Consider the following 15,412-nt stretch of genomic DNA (forward strand, 5'->3'; position numbering starts at 1 on the left):
ACTCTATCATATGAAGTTGTTATAAGCTGTAAATTTATCATTTCTAAGCAGAATGCAAAAGATAATGTTATCTCTGAGCCTTACGTGGCACAGTCTCTACCTGCTGGAAGTTGCCTCGGTGTCCGCAGCTGCCTGTACAGAAGACTAGTGTGAAAGCGAGGAGTGCTCACTCTGCAGCAAAATCTGGGCACATAAACATCCCCAGAAGTCCACTGCACACTGCCTGAGAAAAAAGGCTGCTAGACTTTAAGGAATCTCTGTTGACTTAGGAGTCTCCAAATGATGATTTGAATATGAATTTCCAACTTTCAGAGGGAAGCCCTATAGACAACCTCTGCAATTAGTACAAATTACCAGAGGTCCCCAGTTAATACTAGTCATGAGCAAATAGGGCTGTAGTCAAGCTCCATAAAATGATGGATTCTGCACCATGCTTTAATGCAGCTCCTTAGCAGCTCTTTGTTAGACTCTCCCTAAACTTCACATTGGCTGTTTAAAAACAGACTGCACTGCAGACTTTCTGATTATTATTTCTCATCTACAATCCAAGCTGCGATAACCCTGGTAACACCACTCAGGTTATTTTTGTTCAGGTTTTAGAAAGCCTCCTCCACAGCCTCAGAAGACATTATAGTCCATGTAACCTAATGTGTTAAATTGGTGGAGTCTTGCTGTTAGATGCAGATGCACTTCAAATTGTTCAGTTTATATATGAAATACCTATTTTGCTATTATGAGGCTGAGCCAAAGATATTGTAAACATTTTATAGGTCTGATATCATAGCATTGCAAGGTGAATTTTATGTGTTGCTTTTGACTGTTATTTAAGGTCCTGGGGCCCAATAAACTGCCCACTTCAAAGCGTAAGAAACTTTCTACTCTCACTCTCAAAATCCCACACAAAATGCATGCCTGTTGACTTATGTGAGCACCATCACTGCACTTTAAGGACATTGGTTGCTACTCAATTAAAGATACGCTTTACGTATAGATCCTACGTATTTTTAATGTGCTGACAAACATTATAGTTTCAGCTATAGAGGTGTGTTATATGGCTGCACAGTAGTGCATTTGTTCAGCTCACTGTGAGGTTGTTATATTAGGAGAATTAAATTATAGATACATAACTTCAGTGGTGGTAAAGTAGCATGGTTTGCCAAGCTGACTTCTTCCGTTCCACTGGCAGCCTGTGAACATTTAGGGAGTAATATCAGTGTGTTTATAGATGTGACAAGAGTGCTCCTGGCCACTTAATAGAAGCACTTATTGGGTGTCTTCACATTACCACCTTGGAAGAACAGCTCTTTAGAAATGTGTTAAAGAGATCTGTCACTCTGAGATGAAGCTGGACGAGATGTCGCGGTAATAATGATGGACGATGCTCCCAAACTGGCCTTTCAGTCCCTATTATGCACACAGCCAACAGTGCCTGGATATTTCAACATGAGGAAGTCACTTAGCCCCATGCTATCTGATGTGATGATATTCAGGGTGTCAGTCTGCACTCATCCATGCATGGATTCATTTATTCGCAGAGCGGCTGTGCTAAAATATTAGCATATTTTTCTCCTGCTGTGTGGCCGTGAAGAAGAGGCTTTAGTCATAGTCCAGACACAGTGACGGTCCATGCCTAAAAGTGTTTGTTGAGTGGGAAGGACTGAGCAACAAATCCCTCGCCTGTCATTCTGCTTCTTATATATAAAAGTCCTGAAACACGGGTGTTTCGGCTTTTTTTGATGAGGGTTTGCGTGATTCCATCAAATAAAAATCATACAGTCCAATGAAGCCAATTTGCCAAATATTTTATTTATAAATGGCCTCTGAAATACTTTAGATATGAATGATCCATGCATGTATTTGTATTATCTGTAATATCGCTGAGTCTGAATTTAAACAATTTTTCTCACAGCTACCGTACAAAGGCTATCATTTTTTAAACCCCTTTTATGCCATCACCATTATCATCAGTGTAAGTAAAAGGTTAGGTATAATAGTGGGTCGGAGATTATTCTCCCTTCCCTTCGATCTCCAGTTAATAAGGTTGGATAAATTACTTATTCAATGCTGATTCAGAGGTACTACATCCCCTAACATCCTGTCTCTAATCCCTCCCCTGATTATCATATCCACCATTATCACGGTTTGCTCAGTGTCACCTCACAGCCAGACGGTCCCAGGTTCAAACCTGCTGTAGGCTTTCTGTTTAAATTTTGCATGTCCTCCCATAATCTCACACTTTTCTTTCAAGCGTCATTGTCCATGTGTTTGTCAGTTAGCCCTTGTGGTTTACTGGCTACCTGTCATGCTGGGATCGGCCCCAGATGCCTTCAATCTTGAATAGAAAAAGAAAACGGATATAATGTCCCATTATTCGCTTTGACTGGTGATTGATCGAATATAACTTAAACTTTTCTGGCATATATTGTCTCTACGTGGGAACTCTGGGTGTCACAAGAAATGGCAATCTTGTCATAAGCCAGCTGGTTCTCAAATTTTGGATTTATCAAGGGAATAGTGTGGCATTTTAGGGATCACACCCATTTGTTTTCTTGCAGAGAGTAGATAAGCAAATCTATACCACCTTCATACCTCTTAAATTCTCATCTAATGGTTTGTATATCCTACAAATTAACACCCCATGAATGATGTTATGTATGTAAAGTACATAACAGAGTGCCTCTGGGATGACATTTTTCTGTAGGCCAATGCATAAGTTAGCTTCCCCCTGGTTACGTTGTCAAACAGCCTATGGGCTTTTTCCATTAGACTTTTGGTCATTGCAGAAAATTAGCTCTGTGGCAATAACACATCTATGATACTGACAAGTTTGATCAGCAAGATAATCTCCACAGATAAACCACTATTATGTATATTTTTTAATAATATATGCAATCACCAGAAGTTAAAAGCTATTGTTAGGCTATGAATGAGCTACATCACGGTCGCATGACGTCAATGTTACCACCGCAACAAGGCTGTAAAACCACATACGGCCTGATGTAGCTTCCTGTTAGCAACTGTCTTTTTTAATCCATGTAAAGGCTTCAAAATTCACAAGTGGGGCATTTACTGAAGTAGTTTTTTTGTAGAACAAAATGTGCAAGTCTCTTAAGCTTGTGTTAACCACAGACCTAAAAAAAATGCAGGTTTAAGGCACCTCTGCATTGGCTTCACTTTCAGACCTGCAGGCTATGTCCACTTCTTTTATTCAGTCTGTAATTACAGCACCGCTACATTCTCTCAGGGTCACTGCTTAACATACCTGTTGAAGTTTTTCTTTCCCCTTAGGGGCGTTCTGTAATGTGTTGTGATCTTTGACAGCAAAACTTTTAACTGTCTTCACCCGCTTGAAAGTATGTTGCACCATACCACACCAAGGTAGTGTAATTAGCCCTGCTAAACTGCCATCATGGCTCCTATAATTTACCCCTGACATCTCAACCTTACACATTTCTGACTGTCAGGTTTTTTTCTGCTTGAGTGGGAGTTGATGAAATTATCATTTCTTCTTCCGCCCACATACACCTCAACCTGATCCCCTTTTCTGGTGACAGTGTTGACTCATGGCTTTCTTGCTTCGCTGCTCTCTCAGTGATGACAGCTTTTTTAGGTGCACTATTTCAAGCTGTACTTCAGAATCTTCCGGGCGTTCGAGGTGAATTTTGGAATCCCCTTCCCACCTTGTTCATATGCTACATTTTCATCCCTGTGCCGATGCACTGACTTTTTCCTCCTCTGTGTAAAATGCTGTACAACCCTGTCACCTGTGAAACGCACCAGCACACATTTGATGGATAAAAATTAGCTGCTATATCTGAAGTCAACTTTTTGGGAGAGCAGGTTTTCATCTCCTTCTATTAGAAATTCTTCCTAGCTGGTGGCTTTTCCCAGGCCTTACAAGACAAGGATCTGTAAACAGCGCAAGAGCAGCTGAAGTGGTGGGCAGTCCTGCTGGTCAATGGGCAGACCACAATGACTCTGGCACACAGGACGCTGGAGGGTTTCTTTCTTTCTCTCTTCCCTGAATGTCTTTCTTGCATTCTCATTATATTCTCTCTCTCTCTCTCTCTCTCTCTCTCTCTCTCTGCTTTTTGCTCCTCTCTCCTCCGCCTCCTTCCTCCTTTTTAAGTGAGAATGAAGGCTTATGAAGGCAATGACCCCAATAACCGTCCACCAGGGATGTAGAGATGAATGGCAGCAAATGAAACAGAAAGACCTCCCTGCTCTGCTGAAACCACACACTGTAGCACACACGATGAACTCTCAGACAATATGCGCTTACATCTCCAAGCACACCTGTGGTCCTCTTTTAAAAATCATGCATGTTTGTGTGTGAGAGTGTGTTAGTCACAGCAAAAGCATGTGTGTAGGACATGCCTCTTTGTGTATTTGGGCTTTTTTATGTGTTTGTACTGCAGTCCCTTTCACATCAGGGACATGATGTCCTGTGCTTTCTGCTTTTAAAGGCCAGTAGAAATTTTTCAAAGAAGACATTTTTGTTTTTTGTTTTTTTTTTAATCCTTTGTTTGTGTCTCCTTTTTATAATTCTATGTCCCCTCTCAAAATTAAATATTTTTGCAGGTGATTGAATGCAGCGCAGGTGGAACATGTAGGGCTGCCCCCTTGAAAGTTGGAGATTCAAATCATGAGTCGGAGACCCCTAAGTTGACTGAGATTGCTTCAAGCAGTCCTTTTTTTGTGCAGTGTACTTCTAGGGATGTTTTGGTCCCCAGACGTTGCTGTGGAGTAAGTGCTCTTCACTTTCATGGGACAGCTGTGTTCATGCAGGTAGCTGCATGGAGAAAAGAGAGGAGAGACTTTCTGCTGAGAAATGTTGAATTTACAGCTCACAGCAACTTAATATGATACTGTCTCTGGCTTTTGTTTAATATCTAGTGTTGGCAAAAAATGTTGCATAGTTTCAATCTGTTGTTGGCGCAGTTAGCTTGTTTACTATGTGACATGAATGCCACTGTCACGCCCTGCAGATCCTGTTCAAACATTAAAACTTTGTTTGGAAAACAAAACAAATTGGCAAATATTCATATTGAACAGCCATATCCAATTCGACTGGCATATTCCCGAGTTGGGCACAGCCTGAATTTTTTTCCTCAGCAGCAGTTTGAGGAGATTGGGGCGCAGAGTGGATAATTGAGCTGTCAGTCAGTCAGATGATGGCAGGAGCAGCTGCAGAGAGGCAAGTGAAAGTTAACTTTAAGACCCAGTGCAATGAATGTTTTGAAGTTACATTTTTACTGGGTCTGGCTTTCTGCTGCGTCTGTATCCAGAGTATGCTCTGTGCTCCGAGATTGTGGTGCAATGAATGGCTGAACAGTATTTATATTCCAATAGCACTCCCAGTGAACGGTCCAGCTCAAAAAAATTAAAATGTATATGTGGCAGCAGATGTTTTAATCGTGTCGGGCTGCCACAAATAAATTACTGTGTCGGAACTCTGACTGCCAGGTCACAACTTACATATTCAGTGAGTTATAGCATGCATAAAGTTGTTCTCCTTCCTTCAGGGCAAACAGAGGTTCAACCCAGCCTTACCCTTCCTCTCATCTTCTTAAAATTTTTTCTATGAATGTGAGTAGAGTTAATTACACTGATGACCTAAAACCTTTCCACATACTAACTTCTACACGAACAGTCACCCAGAACCCACAGCTCTGCACTGTGGCTTTAGTCTCACACCCACTTGCACACTTTGAGAATAAGTGTGGGTGATGTGATTCCTGAAAAGATCAAAGTATGCAAGTCCTGAGAAATATAGAAAAACATTTGTAATACTCAAATTAACTACAGAAGACCAGGAATAGCTGCAAAGAACTTGTTGTGATCTCCGACTTTGCACTTGCAGAGTGATTAAAAACAACGTCTTATTTCTAGTGATGGGAGAGAATGTACAAGCTTAAATAGCTGACAGATTTGTAAAGAAGAACCTGGACGTAATACTATATTTTGAATGTGGACTTTAGCTGGTTAAAATGAGTACTACATATTAAAAGCAACTTAAAGTATTATTTGTAATCCACAGGATGTGTGACTGCTGCCTCTCCCGCTCAAACACGTACGCATGCACACACACCATGAGCTGCCGTAATGAAATCCTTTGCTGTCAGAGGGGCTTAGACCTGTTTCAGACGGTTTCCTTTTATATTCCCCTTTAATAAAAACAGGATTACTGTGTCCCAGCCACAGTGTACAACTATGATATAGAGGGATGGCACTGACAGAGAGTTACATATGGGGCTCATCCCTGCCCCGTTTTGACCCATGAGACAAGGCTCCAGAACAAGAGAAGGGCACCCCAGTATTGATCTGTGCCTTTGGAATCAGTGTTCAAAGGGTCGGCCTTCTGCCCTTCACTTCTGTTTTCTGTAAGTAAAAGAGGTATCAGAACCAAGGAGCTTTAAATGAACATTTAGTGGTCATCTACAACAAAAACATTACTCATTTAATGCATGTTGGTAGTAGCTCATCCGTAGTGTGCAATGTGCAGTGAGCAGCAATTTTATCTCCTAAACTTGTAGAAAATTTAAATTTAATGTATTCAAAGGAGCACCCCACCCGTTTTATATGTCAGCATCAATTTAGGAGCCAAGTGGAATATTACTTAGCCTGTAGGAAGATGTGCCTAATGCAGTTTTAGGCTGGAATTATCTAGTTAAATCCATAGCCATGTTAAGTTACGTGAAATAAAGTGTAGGATCCAATTGTAGCTTGACCTGTTCTTTAGACTAATGTCAACGATTTTAGGCCTCTTCTGCAATAATTAGATTGGTTTCTTGTAAGTTTTCCAGCCTCATTGCATTGATTGGAATGACAATCGTGTTAACAATATTTTAAATGTTTAATGATGTAAGAACTTTACGTTGTTTTGAAGTTTTGCAGACGTTGGGTTTTGGTCTCTTCTTTCTAAGAAGAGATGATATTGGCATGAGTTGTTTTGAAGATATTGGAATTTGGATATTTAACAGCACAACTTAAAATCAACAAAACATCAAAGTTGTTGCCAGAATGCTATGTCAAATTGATGTTGGCATTAGACGTTTTTCTGACATTTAAGTTTGGTCACCTGATGTCACAACCTAAATTCAAGTATCTATGTCTAGGATCATTGGTGGTCTGCTGGGAAATCAATTTAGTACCTGGTTTATGATGTATTATTTTTCATTTGAGAGCACTGTGAAACCATGGTTACTACAGATGCAGTATATCTGTAAGGAAAAACAACAAAATTTGATAAATGTCAGATGTCGTGGTGTCTGTTACATGCATAGATTCTGACAGCATGATTGAAGACCTCAACATTTGTTGGTGCGTGCACCATGCACATGTTCATGATGAAACATGAATATAGACATCCTGAATGCTAACTGCATACATGTAGAAGTAAATTACTTTGTATTGCGCATAAAGGGACGATCCCTGTAGCCCAGTATACATATGCAAATTTCCATGCATCATCACAATAGTGAATTGAGGTTGTTTCCGTGGGGATTTGTGTCATTACGCATACATGTGTATCATGCTGTGAAAACATTACCATCTCAGGAAACAAACACTGAACGAAACAACCAGTGAACAGTTTGTTTTGTTTTATGAAATTCTAAAAGAACAACTCTAAAGTTACCCTCCACCCAGGGTCTCTTTATGTACCCACCAATAAAAGGCCAAGGCAGCTCATCATGCATTTGCATTATTAATATCTACTATACACAGCAGTTATGAAATTCATTGTAATACCAACTCCAGGTAAATGCATTATTGATGATATTTAATGATGTTGAATTAGCATAGGGGAGAAACTTGTGCCATGCTTCCAGCACTCTCCCTTGCATAACATTGGAATTTCTTTGCCAGACGACCCCTGTGTTGTAATGAGGAATGTGTTTATGCACTTTCATTTCCACTAGAGTAAAGAAAAGTGCCCCGAGGCAGAGGCAAAGCACTGAGAGAACACTCACTATTATGCAGGGACTATCATTGTGTGTGTGCATGTGTGTGGTTATTGAGTCAGTGTATATTTGCATGTATTTGTATGCGTGTGTGTGTCTGTGTGTGTGTGTGTGTGTTCATGTAAGCTTATGTAGTTTTATTAGAATCTCCAGTATGTCGGTCCATTGATACATTGTATGAACTTGTATATTTTACCTAAAAAAGTGGTGATGGATATTTTGTTTTTATTATCCCTGATTAACTATTTCATATAGTGTGAGTTTAATTTTGCAACTAAAATTTCAGTAGTTATTTCTATTTGTCTGTAGCAGTAGTAGTTAGTTAGTTGTAGTAGGGTTCAGTCAATATCACAGTTTTCAAACCAGTTTGATATTAAGCCAAAGACCTGACTGGACAGGTACACTGACTCTTACCACTAAGTGTCACACTTGAGTTATTAGCCGCTCCTGAGTGTAAAATACTGATGACGTGACCCAAAATTAAGTGAGTGTCTGATTATCATGTTGCATCAGAGGTCTGTGTCTGTACTGAATCTATTAAATATGCACTACTGTAGCATCATGTAAACAAACTGATCAAATAAAAAATGAGGAGGTGTCATATCGTTGATTCCTCATTTCCACTTCTTGAATCAGATGTTCCTCGTCCATTGCAGACCATTAAAGTGAGTCATAAGCCAAAAGTTCAGCCCAAAATGCTGCACCGGGTCACTCGCAGCCAGTACTTCAAATCCAAAATGTTACCATGCTACCACAGTTTTAGTATTCTTGAGAGACTCTGCCATATTCTTGTCATCCCAAAAACACATGAACATGAACAGCTTTCTGGTAAACAAACACAATGTAGGCCGCTGTTATTCCCTCCCACCATAAACAAAACACACAAAAGTTTAAGGTAATGATGTTGTCATATTGCTCATTACTAATGCAATATAAGCTGGATTTATTGCTGTGAGGCTGGCAGCACAGGTTGCTCATGTAGGCTACTTTTTTATTTGCCGTACAGTGTTATAATGACAAATGCCAGTTCTACCGATTTGCATAGAATCAAACCAGTTGAAACTTGTTCACCCGACCAGACCGGCAAAACTGGATACTGACTCAACTCAAGTTATTAGGCCTTACCGTGGTTCTTCACATTTTACAGTGTCAGCATTGTTAGTGGTATGCGTTTATACTTTACCCGCTCCTCTGGCTGTCTAGTCTTTGTTTTCATGCTTTTATTTTTTTCATAATGTACCAGTGTCAATACTTTCTGCTCCAGTGACCCAGTTTCCAAACAGTGACCATTAAAGTTTGACGTCTCACTTACAGAGTTTCAACAATGTGCTACAAGACACTATGAATGCTTGTTTTTGTCATCTTACTTTTTTTTTCTTGTGTGAGGAATGCATGCGAGCTTGCGTTTGTATACCTTACTTTGTTCTTGATGGATGCTGGCACATTTACAGTTCACATCATTTATTTTTGGCACTGTGGTTTTTATTCCCGACCTCGGCGCAGCTATTCTTGCCTCCCAAGTCTTACATGTTTTCCTGTTATTAGGTGTGCTCTTGCCAGAGGAATCAGAAGATAGGAGATCAGAGCCATCTCCTTGTTTGCCTCTCCTCTCTGCGCTCGTCTTTTGTTCTCCATTCAGGGCTTTGTAGAGGAGGAAGGGAGACAGTAAGGTGTACAGTAAAAACTCTGGCAGAAGGGAAATGAGGAGACGTTATCACCTACTGATCTGGATACAATACAAATTGGTTTTGCTAGGATACCTTCAATACACCTCCTGTCTCTCTTCCCTTCCCCCATCACCCACTCGTGATTCTCCACCTTTTGTATTGTATCTCTAATCATCTCTCTTTTGCGATCTCATCCCTTTCCCCTCATCCACCCCCTTTCCTTCCTCACCCCTCTCCTCCGAGACACCCATAAACAGAGCATATATCGCTGTCGCTGCTCATTTCTTCACCCACCCATAAAGCACGCTGACGGGTCATCCGTTTCCCTGCCAGATAATGTTGTCTTTGTTCATTGCTACTTGCAAGAGAGACGTGTATATTACCGGCGGCCTTTTCTTCCCCACTGTATGCTTGATTGTTGAAACGATGCCACTTTAATATTGTAAATGAGGTGAGAGAGACAGGTAGCTCAGGAATTAAGATTGATGAATAGCCAAAACGAAGCACAGGAGGGGTAAAGATGCTTTGTGTGTTTACTGTACATACATCTGAACATACCTAGCAAACATTTTGAGTACAGCATACAACAGCTTGCAGCAAAGTCAAGAAACACTAGCAGAAATTAAAAGCAGCTGGTTGTTTTAATCAGATTTTCTCTCTGTGATAAAAACATCCCAAACAGACATGTTTTTCATAGACTTGGACACCATTCCTCAAATTTGCTTGCTAATTTGATTTCACTACTAAAATACTAGCTGTAAAAGCAAAAAACAAAAAGAAAAAGAAAATCCCTGAGATACAGAGAGTGAAACAAGCAAAAAAAAGTTGTAGGCCATACAAACAAAACAGTGGGCTGAAAGATGTTAACATGCTCCCTAAAGCTGAAGGAAATTGCAACATTTGGTGATACTTTCTGCTGGTTTGTCACTATGGGCCATTTATTCCTTCTTAATATTAATATCTGAACCTGCCTGTTGGCTTTTGGAGTAGTGATCATATACTGTTGCGTTACAAAAAATATAGTAATGTGTGTGTGTTTATATATAGCTGTATATAGCTATATCTGTATGGATGTGAAATGATTGTTGTCATTGTTGTACAGCATTGCTCAGGTTAAACCCTTTGTAAAATATAAATGTGCATAAATTTAAGAAAAGTGAAAGAAGTTTATTTTTAACCAGTGTAAAATATGGCCAAATTTCATTTCAACATTTTGCGAACAGCTAACCAGGGTAACTCTAGAAGAGTAGTTAGGCCATGACGGAAATAAGGGGGACAGCGACACACTTTGTGTTCAGTGCAGCTATGTTGAATTAGAATTCTTTTTTTTATGTCCAAAAAGCAGCATTTGGTGACTGAAAAAGGAGGGTTTGGGGGACTAGATTTTAACATAGGGCCCCACAAAAGCTAGAAACAGCCCTGCTAGCTGGTGTGTCGACAGGATGCACCTGTCAAATGGAGATCTTATTGCAGACAAATGTCCCAAAGTAGATGAAGAGGAGTACGTGGTTAACGTTAGTAACATGATTTGTTGCAGAGTTATGACTTGAAAAAAATAATGTAATCTCAACGTTTTGTAAGATCACTAACTGTAAATGTTGGCCAACTGTAACATTGCTGTTAACGTCAAACAGTTTCACGTTACCTAACTGGTGACGTTAACATTAATACTAGCAAGCTTAGCTCACTGACTCGGGTTGAATTCCCCATTGCAGCTGCAGCTGTTGTGGCAGCTGTGTGCTGTTTGTGTGCTGTGGAGGCTTCTGTTTTGGAGCAGCAAAAAAGAATTGATTTTCAGGAAAGCTACTGTTACATTTTTTATCTTAAGTTTTAAAAAAAAGAAAAATTGTATCAGATTACTGCGTAGACTTGCATACTCACTGATCCATACCCAATCCAGAATTTTAGGGAGGCATTTCTCCTGGTGTTATTAGAACAACTCTTTCACATTATAGCAATTTCATCCATTGCTGTTCAAGGAAATATTGAAATGAGCAGCTTTTAGAAGTGTGAAGCACACAGCTTGGCAGTGTGTGGGTCTTTTTTTCAGTATGTGGTGAAGGCTCTACCGTTTCCACTGGGTATCTTTTTTAAGTGAGAGGGATTTTGTGGTGACTGTAGGTAGTCACAAACACATACACACTGACACTGATCTCTGCTGACGGGCACCACAATGCCAAGGCAAGGTCACGGCAGCTCTCTGTCCTGCCGTCAGCCTCCTGGGCATGCAGAGTTCAAAGGCTTCTCCGCCTGTCTGTCTCTCTTTCGCTGGCTCTCTTTCTGCTCCAGATCTCCTCATTTTTGTCACCTTTTGGGTTATATATAGGCCTATATTAAAAGAAAAAAGCTTAGATATTATATGAGGACTATTGTAATTTTACTGTAGTGCTAGATGAGCTGGTAATTAAATTTTGACTGGCTCTGTTAGGACCTGTAGCAGAAACCAGGCTAATGACGAATCTCTAAACAGCCTGATTTAGCTACACAGTTGAAATCAGGCTATTGTAAGTTCTATCTGAATCTCTTCCAGGTTGTGTTTTTATTAAAAGAGGGATGACGATAACGATGACTCCAACAAGTCCTGGGGGACCTAGTGGCCTACTAATGGCTGCCTACACACACACGCACACACACATAGATTTAGGCACTTGTATATCCAGATGCACCCGTGCAAAAAAAATCACTTTCTCTCACACTAACATGTCACACAGCTGTTGTGACCTTAATCTGGGTTGCTGCTGGCTGCTGCTTACAACAACACCTTGCAGGACAAGTACTTAAATGTGTGTATGACAGTAAGCCCATGAAGCCCTTTCAGGGCCCTCTTTTACTTCTAAACATGTGAAACAGTCCACATTTGGCTCAGAAATTCAGTCCTTTCAGTCTCACTCAAAAACGCCCTCAAACTAAGACCCCCCAGTCACATCCAGAGCGCTGTCAGGCTCAAGAACCATCTAAATATCGTATTAAGGGAAATAATGGAGGAATTATCCTATAATGTACCTTGTCACAGGAATGGAAAGGGGATTTGCATTACCCATCTAATCTCTTCACTTCTGAAATAATTGGACTTCCACCTTGAGATCATCCCATCAAAGATGTAGGGAGATTACCATTCATATGTAGACATGGATGGGAAGCGAATGAGGGATCAGAAGGAACACTTGGAATCTTCTAACGAGACACGTGGATGGACAGAGAGATTAGTTTTTGACTACAGAGATCTTTGGAGACATTAACCCTATACTGTGCCGCCAGTTGAAGGAGAAAGCTGCATAATTTTAGCCTCAAAATGGTCATCAATGTGAGTGATATCCTTGTTGTACATAAAAACGAAGAATTGTTGGTTATTTTGTAATTTTTTAAATCTGATGCTAATGCTCATAAATGTCCGGATGCACCAAACCAACATCAAAGAACAAGTTGCGACAAGGGTCCACTGTTGTGTCACCTCGTCTTGCCTGTTTCTCTGTCATAAAGTTGCACTAAACACAATGTAGACTGCAGTCAATGTGCTGTGCGAGAAAATAAGTCCCCATGTCAGCAGGCGGCAGTGGGCTGTATTCTCAATTAAAAAAAAGGGAAACTGACAGACAGGATGGATTCAAGAAGCTAATTATTCAGCCAACAACACAACCTGATGTTAAGGATAATGGTTATTTATTGTACACTAGAGACCAGTAACACAAGCTTTTGCAAACTGCTTCTGCTGAAGAGCTAAATTTTTAAAAATGAAAAAATCTTGTTTCAAACTTGTTTCAATCACATGCCCTATTCACTTCAGCCATTTGTTTGTTTTTTCTTATTTCCATTTTTCTTCTCTTGCCCTGAGCTAAATAGCCAATTCAACATGTTGTCATCCCAACTCGTCAAATATCGTCGCTTGGTTGGTGGACTGCCGCAGGTACAAATGATGAGCTAGGTACGCTGGGTGTCTCTTTTGTTGTCGTTCCGGGAGTCTGTTTCAGTTCATGCCTTTTACTTGCATTGTGTCTTTTCAAATTACACTTTCACAGAAAATTTACAATTTTTGCTTGTTGGATGCATTCAGTCTTCTTTAGAAAATTATTTCAAAAGTCTGTTAAACATCTCGTATTTACGTTTATGTCCTTGTGCAACAAAAGATCATGGTTAGGTTTTGGCAAAACAAATGCATATAGTCAGGTTTAAGAAAAAACAATGGTTTAGTTCAACATTGATACAGAAGTGAACAGCAGATTCGCAGGTGAATGTCCAGGGTTTGTTGGCTGTTCAACATGCTGAGTCGCCTGGAAAAAGAGCCGACAAAGGGCCAACGATTCTGGACCCAAAGCAGAACTAAATGTTCACTGACAGCCTTATATTGACCAGTGGCTGACCAACAGCTTGGTATGTCAGGGCCCAAAGAAAACACAGCAGACAGACTGTTTGGAAAGTGATAAGGGGACTCTGGTGTACAAAAACGCTGCAAAATTAAAACATTGTTTTAAACTTTTGCTCTTTTTCCTGAAATTTTTATTGAGTAGAAATTGTTTTGTGAAGACCACACATGCATTGCAGAAAGAGAGTTTGATTAAATTACAGTGGGTGCAGGTTTAAAGGAGTGATATGTCTCACCTCTGTCTGATCTGAAATTGCCTCTTCATTCCCTCAGTGCTATCGGCAAAAGCAGGTGAAAGCACCTGCGGACATCTTTTTAAAAGTGTGCTTTAAAATTTTATTTACACCTTCATTGCAGTGTAGCTTCGGTGGTTTGAGAAAGGCAATTTTCTAAAAAATGGCTTTGTTGTGTATTTAATCGTGGTGGAGTGCAATATAGATGAAATACATTTTCTATCTGCACTGGGATTTTAGATTCAGGTTGCAATGAAGCCTGGGTAATTTGGGAAAATTGCCACTATTTCTCTCTTTTGGTAGGTGCAGTTACCACTTTTTCTCTCTCAGCTCTGCATGCTAAATCGTCACTCTCATCCATTCATTATAAGACAATATTAGAGTATAGTTTAGATTGCTGAGGAAACACATCTTTGTCTAAATGTCCCTCTGCAAAGCTTAGTGTCCTTGCAACCCTGCCAAACAAGATCAAATGTCTTCAATCTATAGTTGGATTGTAGTGCCAGCTCTAAGTGGGATCAAAATTGCCTTTTCAGATCAGTAATGATCTCTGTAGCCTGATGAAGATATTCATCAGACTGCAGAATGCTGCATATGAAATGGTGAAGATGGATAGGAACACAGCATTGAAGCAAGGCAGGGGAAATAGAAGATGGATGCTAATATAGACCCCCCAAACACACATAGAGCACAAGGGGAGGAGAAGCTATGGTGGGCTTTCATCCATTCCCTGCCCAGCACTGGCAAGAACAGAAGGCAACACACACTTACATGCACACACAGAGAGTTGTGCCCCCTAATAACCTCTCTCCTCTGTAAATCTGCTCACACACAGATTGGACTCCTGAGTCTGGTTCCTGGCTTCACTCACTGTGCAAATTGAAGCCTTCAGGAATCCCATTGTAACTGGCCAAAATGACTTAGACACATAGTGTGTGTGTGTGTGTATATGCGCATGGGTGCATGTGTGTGTGTGTGATGTTGCCTCATGTGCAATCTGTAGTTTGTGTAGGAGGGGGGGCATGGGAGACTCACTTTCTGCTGCTCCAGTGTATTTCCACACACGGAGGTATTTGCCCCTCGTACTTCCTTCCCACAAAAGCTGTGTGCGCACATGATACCAAGCTGCAAGTTTTAGCTGCTGCTGTAAAAATTGATTGAGGCAAAAACAAAAGGGAACCTCGTGAA

The sequence above is a fragment of the Plectropomus leopardus genome, chromosome 3, assembly GCF_008729295.1.
Source record: "Plectropomus leopardus isolate mb chromosome 3, YSFRI_Pleo_2.0, whole genome shotgun sequence".
Classification (NCBI taxonomy): domain Eukaryota; kingdom Metazoa; phylum Chordata; class Actinopteri; order Perciformes; family Serranidae; genus Plectropomus; species Plectropomus leopardus.